Here is a 15387-nt window from a genome sequence, read left to right on the forward strand (position 1 = left end):
ACATTTAAAATAAAGTTTTACTTTTTTTATATTTAATAATTATTGACCATATTTGTTTGTTTTTTTTAGTTGTTTACATGTAAATGTTGTTGTATAACTCAGAAGAAATTATTTCACCCTTAGGGGCTAAATTCAAAGTAAATTAATACTTAAAATTCTAAATTACATGCCTATTTTTGGTGTGTGTAGGAATGTATATGATAGGTCAATCAATAAAACACTTAGAATCATCAGAATATATTCACTAAGATAAAATTTTGCAGGGGAAGTAGAATGGAAATATGAGAAGAACATGATAAAACATACATGTAAAAGAAGAGCTTATTTATTTTTAAATGAATGATCATGGGTACCAAATCACTATGCTGTTTAGATTCTTGTGGATTTATTTGAGTGATATAAGAGTTTTACTTAAAATGTCACCATTTACAACATGCCAGAACTTTACATCTTTAACAACATTTTTGAATGTATGATGACAAAAATTAAGATATCAACTTAAAATTGACTTTTGGTTGCATAGTTTTTCTAGATTCTTTAGAGGGATATAAGCACAGATTTTGGAGAACCAGTTATGGATAATGGGACATCATGAAAGCATTTTGAATAGAGGGACACCTGATAAGATTGGTGGCTTTGAAAGGTATTCTGTTTTCGATTTATCCCTCCCTCCTACCTTTCCCGTTTGGTAGCCATAAGTTTGTTTTTGATATCTGTAAGTCTGTTTCTGTTTTGTAAATAAGTTCATTTGTATCATTTAAAAAAAATTAGATCAGAGCTTGGGATGAACATACACACACTACCATATACAAGATAGACAACCAACAAGAACCTACTGTATAGCACAGGGAACTCTACTCAATATTCTGTAATAACCTATAAGAGAAAAGAATCTAAAAAAGAATGAATGTATATATGTATAACTGAATCACTTTGCTTTACACCTGAAACCAACACAACATTGTAAATCAACTATACTCCAATAAAACTAAAATTTAAAAAAAAAAGGTATTTTGCTTCCAAGTAGATGATGTATAGGGTGAAGCACAGAGGCTGGAGGTCATGGGAGGCCAGGAATAAGTAGAACAGTGAGCAAAATTTTGCAGTTATTTTAATCAGCAATGTACCATTCAGGATGTTTTTAGCATCAAGCAATAGAAACACTCAACTCAATTTGACTTAGGTGACCTAACAGGAAGTCTCAAGTGACTCCTGTGTTGGTTAATTCAGTGGCTCAATGAATTCATTAGGACTCTGTGTTCCCCTCATGTTGAAAAATGACTGGCAGAGGACATGAGGCCACCATGACTTGCTGAGACCAATCTAGTCCCATCCCCTGGAACTGGGGCTGGAGACACCTTGCCTGAAGCACATGGCCTCAGAAGGACACTGTGAAGAACTGAAGAAAAAAAAATGAGACTGGTGCCAGAAGAAGGAAAAGAAGCGAAGAATTCTGGGGAGGGCTCAGCCTTGGATGTAGCTGAGAGTGTAAGAAGCAGGGGCCAGTATTGACAGAGTTAGGACTTGGAGTCGATGGGATTTAGTTCTTAACTGGACGTGGAATGTAAATGCATGAGATTAATCCAGGCATGTCTCCCAGATTTCTGACCTGGTCACCAGATGTTTTGGGGCCATTTAATGAAGCGAGGGTCAGAAGGATGGGCAGGTACTGTAGGCAGAATGGCTCCCCAAAGATATGCAAGTCCTAATTTCTTGAACTTGTAAATATTACCTCCGTGGCAAAAAGGAGGTTGCAGATATGATTAAGGGAATGGACCTTGAGGTAGCTAGATTATCTTGGATAATTTGGGTGGGTCCACGGTAATCTTATGAGTTCTTAAAAGTAGAGAACCTTAACTATTGTCAGAGAGAGAGAGACGGAGAGAGAGAGAGAGGGAGAAAGACAGAGAGAGAGAGAGAGAGAGAGAGAGAGAGAGAGAGACAGCACGCGCTCTCGGATATTAGAGGAAATGGTATGAGAAATCCAAAGCATGAAAGGAACTGGGACTTGACTCACATTACTGGCTTTGAAGATGGAGGAAGGAAGCCATGAGCCAAGGAATGTAAGTGGCCACTACAACCTGGGAATGGCAAGGAAACAGCTTTTCTCCCAGACCCTCCAGAAAGGAGCACAACCCTGCAGACACCTTGATTTTAGTCAGTGAGACCTGTGTTGTACTTCTGACCCACAGAACTGTAAGATAATGAATTTGTGTTCTTTCAAGCCACTGTGTTTGTGGGTTTTGTCATGGGAGCAACAGAAAACTAATACAGCAGGTTTGCCCAGGTTCTTCACTGAGGAAGGAGATGGATATTTTTTCTCTTGATATTGCATTAGATATGCCAGAGGTTTGCAGTCCAGTGTCAGGGGCATTTTAGTCTCTTTGAGGACATGCTTGCTGGAACAAATGAGAGAAAGTGGTTATGAAGGAGTGTTTTATTTGAAGCTTATTTGTTTTCAATTCTCTGCCCATCGATGTCCTCTTCCTCCAAGTTAGGGGTTGGGATAGATAATCTCAGGTTCCCTTTAGCTTGAAAAATCTGAAATTACTTGCCTTAGATAAAACAAATCACTACCCAGTACAGTCTCTTCTCTGGTGAGGATGAGGAAAAAAAATGGAGAAACACATGCAGGAATTATTGGTGAACATAGGAATTGAGCATTCATTATAAAACGTTGAGTACAGACTGCATTCCCAGTGCCATGTTTAGGAACGTTCCTGAACACTAGACATAAATCAGCATATGCCCTGGAATTTCTGGGCTGAAGTTCCTCATTTTGCATCAAGGTGTAAGTGAAATAGAAGTTTCTGAACAGAAGCATTTATTGTCCTAACAATCTTGTGGGCCAAAAATTCATCATCATAAAAATCTGTGTCTTGGCCTCACTGTGGATTATTACATAAAATAATCTGTGTTGTTGAAAGCATTCTTCTCATGAACACTAATACTCATTGTTCAGAGATTTAAATCTCACCAGTAGAATCAGCCACTTGATGGAGAATTTTTCGATTGTAAACCTGGTCCTACTGTTTGAATTTTGCAAGCTGGGGCATCTGCCAGGTAGTGATTGTATAGGACTGCTGCAGGGAAGAATGCGTGCTGAAATCCCACTACTGGGCATATACCCTGAGAAAACCATAATTCAAAAAGAGTCATGTACCACAATGTTCATTGCAGCTCTATTTACAATAGCCAGGACATGGAAGCAACCTAAGTGTCCATCGACAGATGAATGGATAAAGAAGATGTGCCACATATACACAATGGAATATTACTCAGCAATAAAAAGAAATGAAATTGAGTTATTTGTAGTGAGGTGGATGGACCTAGAGTCTGTCATACAGAGTGAAGTAAGTCAGAAAGAGAAAAACAAATACCGTATGCTAACACATATTTATGGAATAAAAAAAAAAAAAAATGGTCATGAAGAACCTAGGGGCAAGATGGGAATAAAGACGCAGACCTACTAGAGAATGGACTTGAGGACACGGGGAGAGGGAAGGGTAAGCTGGGACGAAGTGAGAGAGTGTCATGGACATATATACACTACCAAATGTAAAATAGCTAGTGGGAAGCAGCTGCATAGCACAGGGAGATCAGCTCTGTGCTTTGTGACCACCTAGAGGGGTGGGATAGGGAGGGTGGGAGGGAGGGAGACGCAAGAGGGAAGAGATATGGAGATATATGTATATGTATAGCTGATTCACTTTGTTATAAAGCAGAAACTAACACACCATTGTAAAGCAATTATACTCCAATAAAGATGTTATAAAACAAAGAAAGGAATGCGTGCTCAAGTCAGTCCTTTAGGGCTGCCTCTTGCCTAAACTTGATTTAGCATGAGTAGTGCTCCAACTGAAAATCCCCTTCCATGTGGGGAAAAAAGTGTGATTTCTAATGTAACTGATGTCTTTAATACAAAGATGGGCATTCCTGCTAACCTGAGTTGTGGACTGCAGTCAGTGGTGTCATGAAGACTATATCCAGATCACTTTGGTGTTGTTAACCCTTTCCCTGGCTGAAGATCACGTTCATACACACTCACACCCATTTAAGGATTCCACATGCAAATTCTGCAGGAAAAAAGGCTATAGATCTAAGAATTACCTCACTGAGAGGGGCTTTGTAATGTGTTTCCATCTGGATCAGTTGTTGCTATCAGACCCTGGAAAACTTGGTTCAAACAAAATTATGTAAGCACTTGCGCAATAATTGAACAAATGTTCTTGGACTCGTTATCCAGACATGGGCTTGCCAAATGCTATGGTGAGACTTGTGGAGATGAGAAGTCCAGTGTGATTGAGGCAGTTAAGCTGCAGGGCCCATATGCTGTGCTTGATTATGTTGCTGGGCAAAGTTCCTTGGAAATTGTGACCTTGACCAAACTTTGAATAGCTGATCAAGATGTAGCTGTCAGAGATGTCTCAACAGTTGCCCTTAATCGAGGGCCGTCAAACGTCTTTAGCCTCATACACTGTTACTGACATTGTGTTCATGATATAAGTCTTTTCAAGGAAGACTGGCACTGATCCACTTAATTTCTGTGAGCAGACTACCAGTGTCACGGGAGTCTGCTGTAGGAGACTCAGGGTGACAATCATTGTTTTCTCTTACCATTCAGTGTGTATCTCAGTGTAAGTCTTGATAATGTCAATCAAAAGTGTTTCCTTGAGGACTGTGTGATTATATGATTTTTCCCTACACCTTCTGGGTCTATGTTTTAATCATTTTGGGCTGCTCTAACAAAATATCGTAGACTTGGTGGCTTAAACAACAAACATTTATTTCTCACAGTTCTAGAGGCTGAGAACAGATTTGGTATCTGATGAAAACCCTCTTCCTAATTTGTAGATGGCCTTCTGGCTGTGTCCTTATATGGCCTTTCTCAAGTGCTTGCACCTAGAGAGGGACAGAGATCTTGTGTCTTTATAAGGGCACTAATCCCATCACGAGGGCTCCACCCTCATGACCTAATCTAAACCCTAATCACCTCCCAAAGGTCTCACATCCAAATACCATCACCTTAGGGATTAGGGCTTCAACATATGTGTTTTGGGGAACACAGACATTTAGTCCATGACAGTCTCACTAGGACAACAAAATGGAACAAATAATAATTGTTATAGAGTCTCTTAGAATAACACTAATACAGTACTGCAAAAGGGTACCCATTCATCATTTTTTTTTTTTTTTTGGCTAAAGAAAGATTAAGATCAATATTAGTGAGATAGTGAGACTTGGGAATTACTTTCAGATCTTGGACTCACTCTTTGAAATGATTTTGAGGAAAGGAAGGGCAGAGTAAGTAATCGATTTTAAGAACAGTCCTTAGTGCTGGGGTGAGGTGGGGTGGGGGAGGTCTTCTTCTGTTTTCATGTTCTTTTGTCACAGCATCTCACCCATGGTCTGGCTTGTGTATCAATAAATGAAGTGATCATTAACTGAAGTAATTTTACAGCAATAAAAACTGCCTTGTTGAAGAGTTGATTCTTCTTGTCTTTAAAAGTCACTTAGCTTTGGGCTCAGCACTAGGAGCTGGCTGCTGACTCTTGTTTTGTCCACTTCACGTGAGTGATGGTTTAAGGCTTCCTTTTCATCCTTATGAGATCAGTCACCTGCATCTGGGAATCCCACAGTTAAAGGAGCTTCTTACAGTTGTCTGCGCTGGAAACAACCCATCAGGCCCGACTGAAGTACCTGAGGGAGGCTTGTTCCTTTTTTGTCTAAAAGTGAAGGTTGGTGGGAATTTGCTCAGTTATTGTGGGCCTAACCCAAGACTGTGTCTCCAAACCCGTGATCATAATAGGAGGTGTGTCTGTGGTATTTATTGAGTGCATTCTTGGGCTGTTTACTGGCTTGGCTATAATAATGAGTGACAGGAAACTTCTGGCAGAGCTAGAGATTGAAAGGCACCGGGCTTGATCTGTCATAACTGGAGAAACAAGCTCTCATTACACAGTGGCCAACCATCACAATTGCCTGGGACAGAGAGGCTCCTGGACTCAGGATTTTCAGTTTTCAATCTGGGACTAGTTGGTCACCTGGCACTGAAACCCCTGCCCCTCCACTGGCAGGTGGTCGTTGTATGATCAGGCCACTCAGGATAGCTGGTCTCTTGGTCTCTGCATGTCCCCTGCTCGACCAGTCCCTGCTTCACCTATACCCAACTCCCCTGACAGACATTCCTTCTTAGTCATAGAGCCTGGTACTTGCCCCAGGCCCCAGCTAGCAATTGTCCTAATCTTTAGATTGGAATGTCTCACTCCCCTTCATCAAAGGGTCAGTGAGGGGTGGGCTCCTCTGCTGGTTTCCCTGGTAACCGATGAGCCAGCCTGACATCAATTCCTCCTATAATTGGTAACCTCCCTCTCCCCCTGGTAGTGAAGACTCCTGCCATGTCCTACTGCTATCTGCTGTCCCCAGTGGGGTGTCTCTCCAGGACCCTTTTTGCTTCGAACATGTAAGCTCCCCCATCCATTAAAGTACTGATGTCTCTGCCACTGTCTCTGGGCTCTTTCTTCGGTCTTGCAGCTGGGCAGTCGCAAGGCTTGCAGGCCTGTGGGGTGCAGCCCAACACCCGTGCTTCTGTCCTTGCTCAGCTGTCTCTCCTGAGTCCTGTCTGTGCTCCGAGGTGCCGTCAGGGGGACAGTTTGGGGACACATGTGAAGGAAAAGTCAAAGACAACTACTCAATTTTAGTCACATGTAATTGCTCATTTCAAATCCTATTTATAAGGACGAATATGTTTAATGGGACCTGAAACTTTCACTCAGTGGGGACTTCAGGACCCAACATGTCTTTGTAACGCCAGGAAGAGTCTGTGTGTGTCTGTTAAATTATGCTGAGAATGTGGTTCAGACCCTCTCCTGACCCTGGAGGATGTTGTCCAAACACAAGTGGTCTCCTGAGTTTTCTCTACTCTCCAGTCCAGGTGCCTTGTACAACGCAGTGGAGCTGGGGCTCCCCCATCCCATAGGAATGTGCTGTTGTGTGTGTCCTGGCCAAGGTGTCCCTGAGTGTACCAGCGTGACTCCAGATTGGATCACTGAGCCCACCTCCTACCACATAGTGGCAGGAACCGTTTTCCTCGGCCACATTTCTCTCCCTCCTACAGTTAGTGCTGTTGAGGATAAAAGAATGAATGGGCTGGTGGGGCTCTTCCAGGATGAGATAGGAGTGGCAATTCTAAAACCAGATAGAGCAGGTAGCGTGGGCTGTGTTATCTCAGAGGAGGTGGTAATTCTTTCTCGTGACCACAGGTAAGAGAGAAGAAAGATCTGATAGATTTTTAAAATTAAGTTTTAGAGCAATAATAAAGGCACCAGCAAGCTAGAGATATGTATTTGGATAAAAATGCTGATCTACATTTAGATAAAAATGTCTAATTTATTTTTATTTTTAAGTCCTCTTGTTTGTAATTGCAATTAGAGAGTGATGGGTAATGTTTTAAGTGTTTATGGTTTTTGGAAATATTATATACAGAAGTTTAAAGTTGTATGCAAACTGAATTAGAGAACATGGAATCTCACTTCCTTGTTCATGTGTGTTATTGAGAAACATCTTAACTTCAAATTGGATAGCTGATATATTATTGGTAAGTCTTAGGCTGAACCACATGAAATGGTGTTTTTGTTGGTTAAAATGATTAAATATTAATAATTTTATGTGGTTCATTCTAATATAGTTATACTCTTGGTCCTTTTCTCTAGAATCTAGAAAATTAATCTATGAAGCTATTGCTCTGTAGTAAATATGTTAATAAACTGAGGAATCTGCTTCAGCAGGAGCTGCCCTCCCTGCTTTATCATTTTTGCATGTTCTGATTTTGTTTTCCTGGGTTTCCTTTAAAAGAGTCAAAATTAATTTTAAAAAATCTGAAGTAACTGGAATGTACTAGAATATGGGAACTTTCAAGAAGGAATGAAATTGAAGGTAGAAGGCATCCTATTCCATGCAGTGACTCTTAAACTCCCAGCAATGATTTTGAAGGAAATCCTTTGTCTAAGATCAGCTAGTTGTGGCAATGGAAAAAAAAAAAATGGGAAAGGGATCAACACGCTCTATATTCTTTCTTGGTTTTATTTCATCTTGGTTTTTCCTATTTCATTTGAAGAGGTTGCTTTGTTTGGCTCAGAATGAGCTCAGGGTGGGTTTCTTTGTGCTTGTTTTCTTCATCTTAGAAAGCACTTCCTTTAAAGTTCTAGGTGAAACCCTCCCAGCGGGGTGGATACCATGCCGTGAGTCATCGAATGTGCTATCTTTGGGAAGCCATCCATAGTCTATTTAGTCCTAAAAATGATTCAGATTGATAGCATCATTCTGACCATGGATTTTAGGTTGTGTTTTGAAATTTAAATTAGTATCAAAAGAAACCATTTGAGAGTCATGATCCAGCATCTTCCTTCAAAAAAATAAAACAAAAAAAACCCCAAATCAAAACCCAAAAACCAAAACAATCCCCCTGATTTTTATAATTAGGATACAACATTTTTATGTAACTAGTTGACTTTTAAAGAAAGAAAACATTGCCACCGTGAACTGACTGATGGGCTGTAATGTACTTTTATGTATTGTTGTATACATATTACACATACCTCTAGGCCCTGCTTTTTTTTTTAGCAAAAGTGGGATCTTGACAGCCACACTTGTTCATTTATGTAATGCTTGCCCTGCTGCTGGAACAGAACCATACATTGGTGAAACTTGCCGACCATGAATACTTTGCTTCTTTGTGGCCAGACTTCCTGGGATGGAATCCCTCTTCAAATAGCAGGTGCTAAATTGAAACCTAGTGTTGGACTGAATAATAACCTTTTCTAGACATTTTTGGGGTATTTGTACTGAGATGCAGCAAGGGTGTATTATTTCGTCTTGTTCTTAGAATCACCCATGACCCTTTTCTTTCTCACACCCACACATGGTATGTTGGTAAATCCTGTCTGCTCTACCTTCAAAATGTACCCACCTTCTTTCCCCTACTACTGGTGCTGTCACCCTGGCCTGAGCCACGTTCTCCTTTGCCTGGATTACTGGGCTCTTTCTTCCTGGCTTGTGCCCCCCCGACATAGTCTGTTCTCCACTCAGCAGCCAGAGTGACCTGTTGAGCCTATGTCAGTCTCTGCCCCTCCCTGCCCAGAATCCTCCAGAGGGTCCTCATCTCACACTGAGTACAAGCCGGGGTCTTAGCAGTGGCCTCCCAGGCCTGCACCATCTGATCCCTGATTACCTCCATCACCTCATCTCTCCCAGCTCTCTCTGCTCAGCCACTCTGGCCTCCTTGCTGTTCCATGAACACATAGGCATGCTCTCACCTCAGGGTCTTGGCCTGGGCTGCTTCCTGTCTCAGAAATGCTCCTCCTTCCCTGCTCATCTACCTGGCTAGTCCCTTACCTCCTTCAAGACTTTGCTTAATTATAAACCTTCCTTTTTGAAAAAAATTGAAGTATAGTTGATTTACAATGTTGTGTTATATTTTCTGCTGTACAGCAAAGTGACTCAGTTATGCATATATATACGTTCTTTCCCTTTATGGTTTATCCCAGGAGATTGAATATAGTTCCCTGTGCTATACAGTAGGACCTTGTTGTTTATCCGTTCTATATGTAATGGTTTACATCTGCTAACCCCAAACTCCCAACCCATTCCTTTCCCTCCCTCCCTCACCCTTGACAACTACAGGTCTGTTCTCTATGTCTGTGAGTCTGTTTCTGCTTCGTAGATAAGTTCATTTGTGCCATATTTTATCTTCCACATATAAGTGATATCATATGATAAACCTCCCTTTCTTACTAGCCCCTACCTTGTCCTCTGCTTTTTTCTCCCCATAGCACTTCCCACCTTCCAACTTATTATATAATTTAACTTTTTATTGGGTATAGTGTTTCTCTCTCTCTCCCCTCACTAGAATGTCTGTGTCATGATGGTGGGGTTTCGTTTGTTTATTGATGTGTCCCAGGCACCTAGAATAGTGCCTGAGGCAGAGTAGGGGCTCAGTAAATATCTGTCAGATAAATGAATGCTCGCACAAGGGTGATGGATGGACCCTTTTTGTCCTGTGACCACAGGTGCCTCTTTTTAAAAAATCAAATTTAACAAATTCTGGAGCCATTTATATTGCATTGGTTTCAGACTTCACATTTTACATATCTACTATTGAGATGAGTCCAAAGAAAGTTTTTTTTAAAAATAACAATTGGTATAACCCATTCTGATTGTTCTGTTTTGATAATGGCAGATTAGCCTCTGCCAATACAATCTAGAAACTTACATCTGATTTTTAGAGGTTTTTGATTGGGGTGAGGCTCTTTTCATGAAAGGGCCACTCTTAAATGGAAAGTAATTTTGTGCTTTTGATTCCAAATCTCTGAAACCAACTGATAAACTAAATAAAAACATTGGGCATTGTAATTTTATGATGGCTTTGAGGTCATGGCATCCATTGAACTCCCTTTTTTCGCCTTCCTGTCTGGTCATTTTTGTTTCTTCTGGATGTGGGAAAACTCAGGCGCTTCAACAGCTGCCTCTCCTGCTTCCCATGGGATGATCCAGGCCCCTTGCACAGACCTGGCTCTCTCTTCTCTCTGCCAGGTTCTTTCTACACCCAGCTAGGACTATTTACTAATCTTATACTTCTCTTCCCAACCTGCTTATCTAGATCAGTTCCTTTTCTTCTGGCCACGCTGCCTCCTGGAAAGGTACAGGGAAACCCAGGGCATAAAACCATTACGGCTGCCCTGGGCTTTGTGTGTCAGCCTCCTGCCTATTCTTTTCTGTTGAACCAGAGCCCATTGCCTCTGGCACTCAGCCCTCAGTGCTCTGGTTTCTGCCACCCTTTACTTGCTTCCTGCCACTTCCTTATAGGTGACCTCTGTTCCAGCCAAATGGGGAGACGCCATCTCCAAACACAGCCTTGCCCTCCCCATGCTGGCTCACCAAAAGACACCAAGGTCACCTCCTGCTCCAGACCTTTCCTGACCCCCGATCTGCTGAGGACCCCAATTACACCCGTGTTCCTCTTTTAACCCTGAGTGTGCCTTCTGTTTTCACCGTGTGCTTCAGTTCATTTCAACAACACAATTATCTTAACTTCCATGCCAAGCTGTAAACCCTCTGAGGGTGAGGCCTGGAAGTTCTTTATTGTTCTATCTGATTCCACATGTCATATGTAGCTGTGTAGGGGCTCCATAAGTATTTCATAGAACCATGGAATATTACTGCTTGGAGGGTCTCTGGAAATAAAAAATTGTTTAGTTTGGAGTTTCTAGAACTGCTCTGATTTTTAAATATTTTATCCCCTTGTATCTTCCATAAATATAGTTGTATTTTCCCAACAACACACACTGATCTTTAGTTTGGAAAACTACAGTCACCAGAGGCAAACATCAGCCAGTAGTTCACCCTGTCACATGTATTGTGATTAAAGAAGCTTCAAGGGTGGGTTACTAGGCTCCCTTCACTATCCTCCCTGCATTTTTCATGATTGATAGTTTTATGAAGTCCATAAAAGGGAATTATTCCCATAGCTCTCTCTGTTCTGAAACAAAATGGGTTATGAATATGGCCTTGGTAATAAATCAGAGTACATACTTTTTCACAATCCTTCAAACTAGAAGCTTTCTTCCACCCACAGCTCAGGTGCATCTATTCATTCATTTCAGCAAATATTTATTGAGTTACTGCTATGTGCCAGGTACATAATATGAATAAATCAGGCAAAAGTCAGTACTTTCATGGAGCTTACATTCCAGGATGTGGAAGAAGACAAAAAAAAAAGTCAGATAAGAGGTGTGCCAGATGATGGTAAGGGCTGGGGAGAAAAAGGGGGTGGAGAATGCTGGGGCAGGAGTGAGGGAAATTGCAGTTTAGGGTGATTGATAGAGACCTTCAAGATGGTGGAGGAGTGAGATGTGGAGATCACCTTCCTCCCCACAAATACATCAGAAATACATCTACATGTGGAACAGCTCCTACAGAACACCTACTGAACACTGGCAGAAGACCTCCGAATTCCCAAAAGGCAAGAAACTCCCCACGTACCTGGGTAGGGCAAAAGAAAAAAGGAAAAACAGACAAAAGAATAAGGACAGGACCTGCACCTCTGGGAGGGAGCTGTAAAGGAGGAAAGGTTTCCACACACTAGGAAGCCCCTTCGCGGGCGGATACTGCGGGTGGCAGAGGGGGGAGCTTCGGAGCCACAGAGGAGAGCGCAGCAACAGGGGTGCAGAGGGCAAAGCGGAGAGATTCCCGCAGAGAGGATCGGTGCCAACCAGCACTCACCAGCCCGAGAGGCCTGTCTGCTCACCCGCCGGGGCGGGCTGGGGCTGGGAGCTGAGGCTCGGGCTTCGGAGGTCGGATCCCAGGGAGAGGACTGGGGTTCGCTGCATGAACACAGCCTGAAGAGGTCTAGTGCACCACAGCCAGCCGGAGGGAGTCCGGGAAAAAGTCTGGATCTGACTAAGAGTCAAGAGACCATTGTTTCAGGGTGCACAAGGAGAGGGGATTCAGAGCACCACCTAAAGGAGCTCCAGAGAAGGGCGTGAGCTGCGGCTATCAGCGTGAACAGCAGAGACGGGCATGAGACACTAAGACTGCTGCTGCAGCCACCAAAAGGCCTGTGAGCAAGCACAGGTCACTATCCACACCTCCCCTCCTGGGAGCCTGGGCAGCCCGCCACTGCCAGGGCCCCACGATCCAGGGACAACTTCCCCGGAAGAACGCACGGCACACCTCAGGCTGGTGCAACGTCACAGTGGCCTCTGCTGCCGCAGGCTTGCCCCGCATTCCATACTCCTCTCTCCCGCTGGCCTGAGTGAGCGAGAGCCCCCAAAGCAGCTACTCCTTTAACCCCGTCCTGTCTGATCAAAGAACAGACACTCTCAGGTGACTTACACACAGAGACGGGCCAAATCCAAAGCTGAACCCCAAGAGCTATGCGAACAAAGAAGAGAAAGAGAAATCTCTCTCAGAAGCCTCAGGAGCAGTGGATTAAATCTCCACAGTCAACTTGATGTACCCTGCATCTGTGGAATACCTGAATAGACAATGAATCATCCAAAATTGAGGTGGTAGACTTTGGGAGAAACGATATATATATATATATTTTTTCCTTTTTCTCTTTTTGGTTTTGGTTCTCCAGCTGGGTGTTAGGCCTCTGCCTCTGAGGTGGGAGAGCCGAGTTCAGGACATTGGTCCACCAGAGACCTCCCGGTTCCATGTAATATCAAACAGCGAAAGCTTTCCCAGAGATCTCCATCTCAACACTAAGGCCCAGCTCCACTCAATGACCCACAAGCTACAGTGCTGGACACCCTATGCCAAACAACTAGCAAGACAGGAACACAACCCCACCCATTAGCAGAGAGGCTGCCTAAAATCATAAAAAAGTCACAGAGACCCCAAAACACACCACCGGACACTGTCCTGCCCACTAGAAAGACAAGATCCAGCCTCATCCTCCAGAGCACAGGCACCAGTCCCCTCCACCAGGAAGCCTACACAACCCACTGAACCAAACTTAGCCACTGGGGGAAGACACCAAAAACAATGGGAACTATGAACCTGCAGCCTGCGAAAAGGAGACCACAAACACAGTAAGTTAAGCAAAATGAGAAGACAGAGAAACACACAGCAGATGAAGGAGCAAGGTAAAAACCCACCAAACCAAACAAATGAAGAGGAAATAGGCAGTCTATCTGAAAAACAATTCAGAGTAATGATAGTAAAGATGAGGCAAAATCTTGGAAATAGAATGGAGAAAATACAAGAAACGTTTAACAAGGACCTAGAAGAACTAAAGAGCAAACAAACAATGATGAACAACACAAAAAATGAAATTAAAAATTCTCTAGAAGGAACCAATAGCAGAATAACTGAGGCAGAAGAACGAATAAGTGACCTGGAAGAAAAAATAGTGGAAATAACTACTGCAGAGCAGAATAAAGAAAGAGGAATGAAAAGAATTGAGGACAGTCTCAGAGACCTCTGGGACAACATTAAATGCACCAACATTCGAATTATAGGGGTCCCAGAAGAAGAAGCGAAAAACAAAGGGACTGAGAAAATATTTAAAGAGATTATAGTTGAAAACTTCCCTAATATGGGAAAGGAAATAGTGAAGTCCAGGAAGCGCAGAGAGTCCCATACAGGATAAATCCAAGGAGAAACACACCAAAAAATATTAATTAAAGTATCAAAAATTAAATACAAACAAAAAATATTAAAAGCAGCTGGGGAAAAACAACAAATAACATATAAGGGAATCCCCATAAGGTTAACAGCAGATCTTTCAGCAGAAACTCTGCAAGTCAGGAGGGAATGGCCGGACTTATTTAAAGTGAGCCAAGGGAAAAACCTACAACCAAGATTACTCTACCCAGCAAGGATCTCATTGAGATCGACAGAGAAATTAAAACCTTTATAGACAAGCAAAAGCTAAGAGAATTCAGCACCACCAACCCAGCTGTAAAACAAATGCTAAAGGAACTTCTGTAGACAGGAAGCACAAGAAAAGGACAAGATCTACAATAACAAACCCAAAACAATTAAGAAAATGGGAATAGGAACATACATATAGATAATTACCTTAAATGTAAATGGATTAAATGCTCCCACCAAAAGACATAGACTGGCTGAATGGATACAAAAACAAGACCTGTATATATGCTGTCTATAAGAGACCCACTTCAGACCTAGGGACACATACAGACTGAAAGTGAGGGGATGGAAAAAGATATTCCATGCAAATGGAAATCAAAAGAAAGCTGGAGTAGCAATTCTCATATCAGACAAAATAGACTTGAAAATAAAGACCATTACAAGAGACAAAGAAGGACACTACATAATGATCAAGGGATCAATCCAAGAAGAAGATACAACAATTGTAAATATTTATGCACCCAACATAGGAGCACCTCAATACATAAGACAAATGCTAACAGCCATTTAACTGTTAATGTTAAAAGGGGAAATTGACAGTAACACAATCATAGTAGGGGACTTGTACACCCCACTTTCACCAATGGACAGATCATCCAAAATGAAAATAAATAAGGAAACACAAGCTTTAAATGATACATTAAACAAGATGGACTTAATTGATATTTATAGGACATTCCATCCAAAAACAACAGAATACACTTTCTTCTCAAGTGCTCTTGGAACATTCCCCAGGATAGATGATATCTTGGGTCACAAATCAAGCCTTGGTAAATTTACGAAAATTGAAATTGTATCAAGTATCTTTTCTGACCACAACGCTATGAGGCTAGATATCAATTACTGGAAAAAAATCTGTAAAAAATACAAATACATGCAGGCTAAACAATACACTACTTACCAAGAGATCAAGAGATCACTGAAGAAATAAAAGAGGAAATCAAAAAATAC

General features: G+C 42.0%; 1 protein-coding gene across 1 annotated transcript in view; it reads left to right on the forward strand.

The window, feature by feature from the left end:
* Nucleotides 1-15387, forward strand: part of PLCB4 (phospholipase C beta 4) — a 423084-nt gene that overhangs the window by 113532 nt on the left and 294165 nt on the right. The gene's annotated exons all lie outside the window — the stretch shown is intronic.

The sequence above is a fragment of the Eschrichtius robustus genome, chromosome 16 (genome assembly GCF_028021215.1).
Source record: "Eschrichtius robustus isolate mEscRob2 chromosome 16, mEscRob2.pri, whole genome shotgun sequence".
NCBI classification, from domain to species: Eukaryota; Metazoa; Chordata; class Mammalia; order Artiodactyla; family Eschrichtiidae; genus Eschrichtius; species Eschrichtius robustus.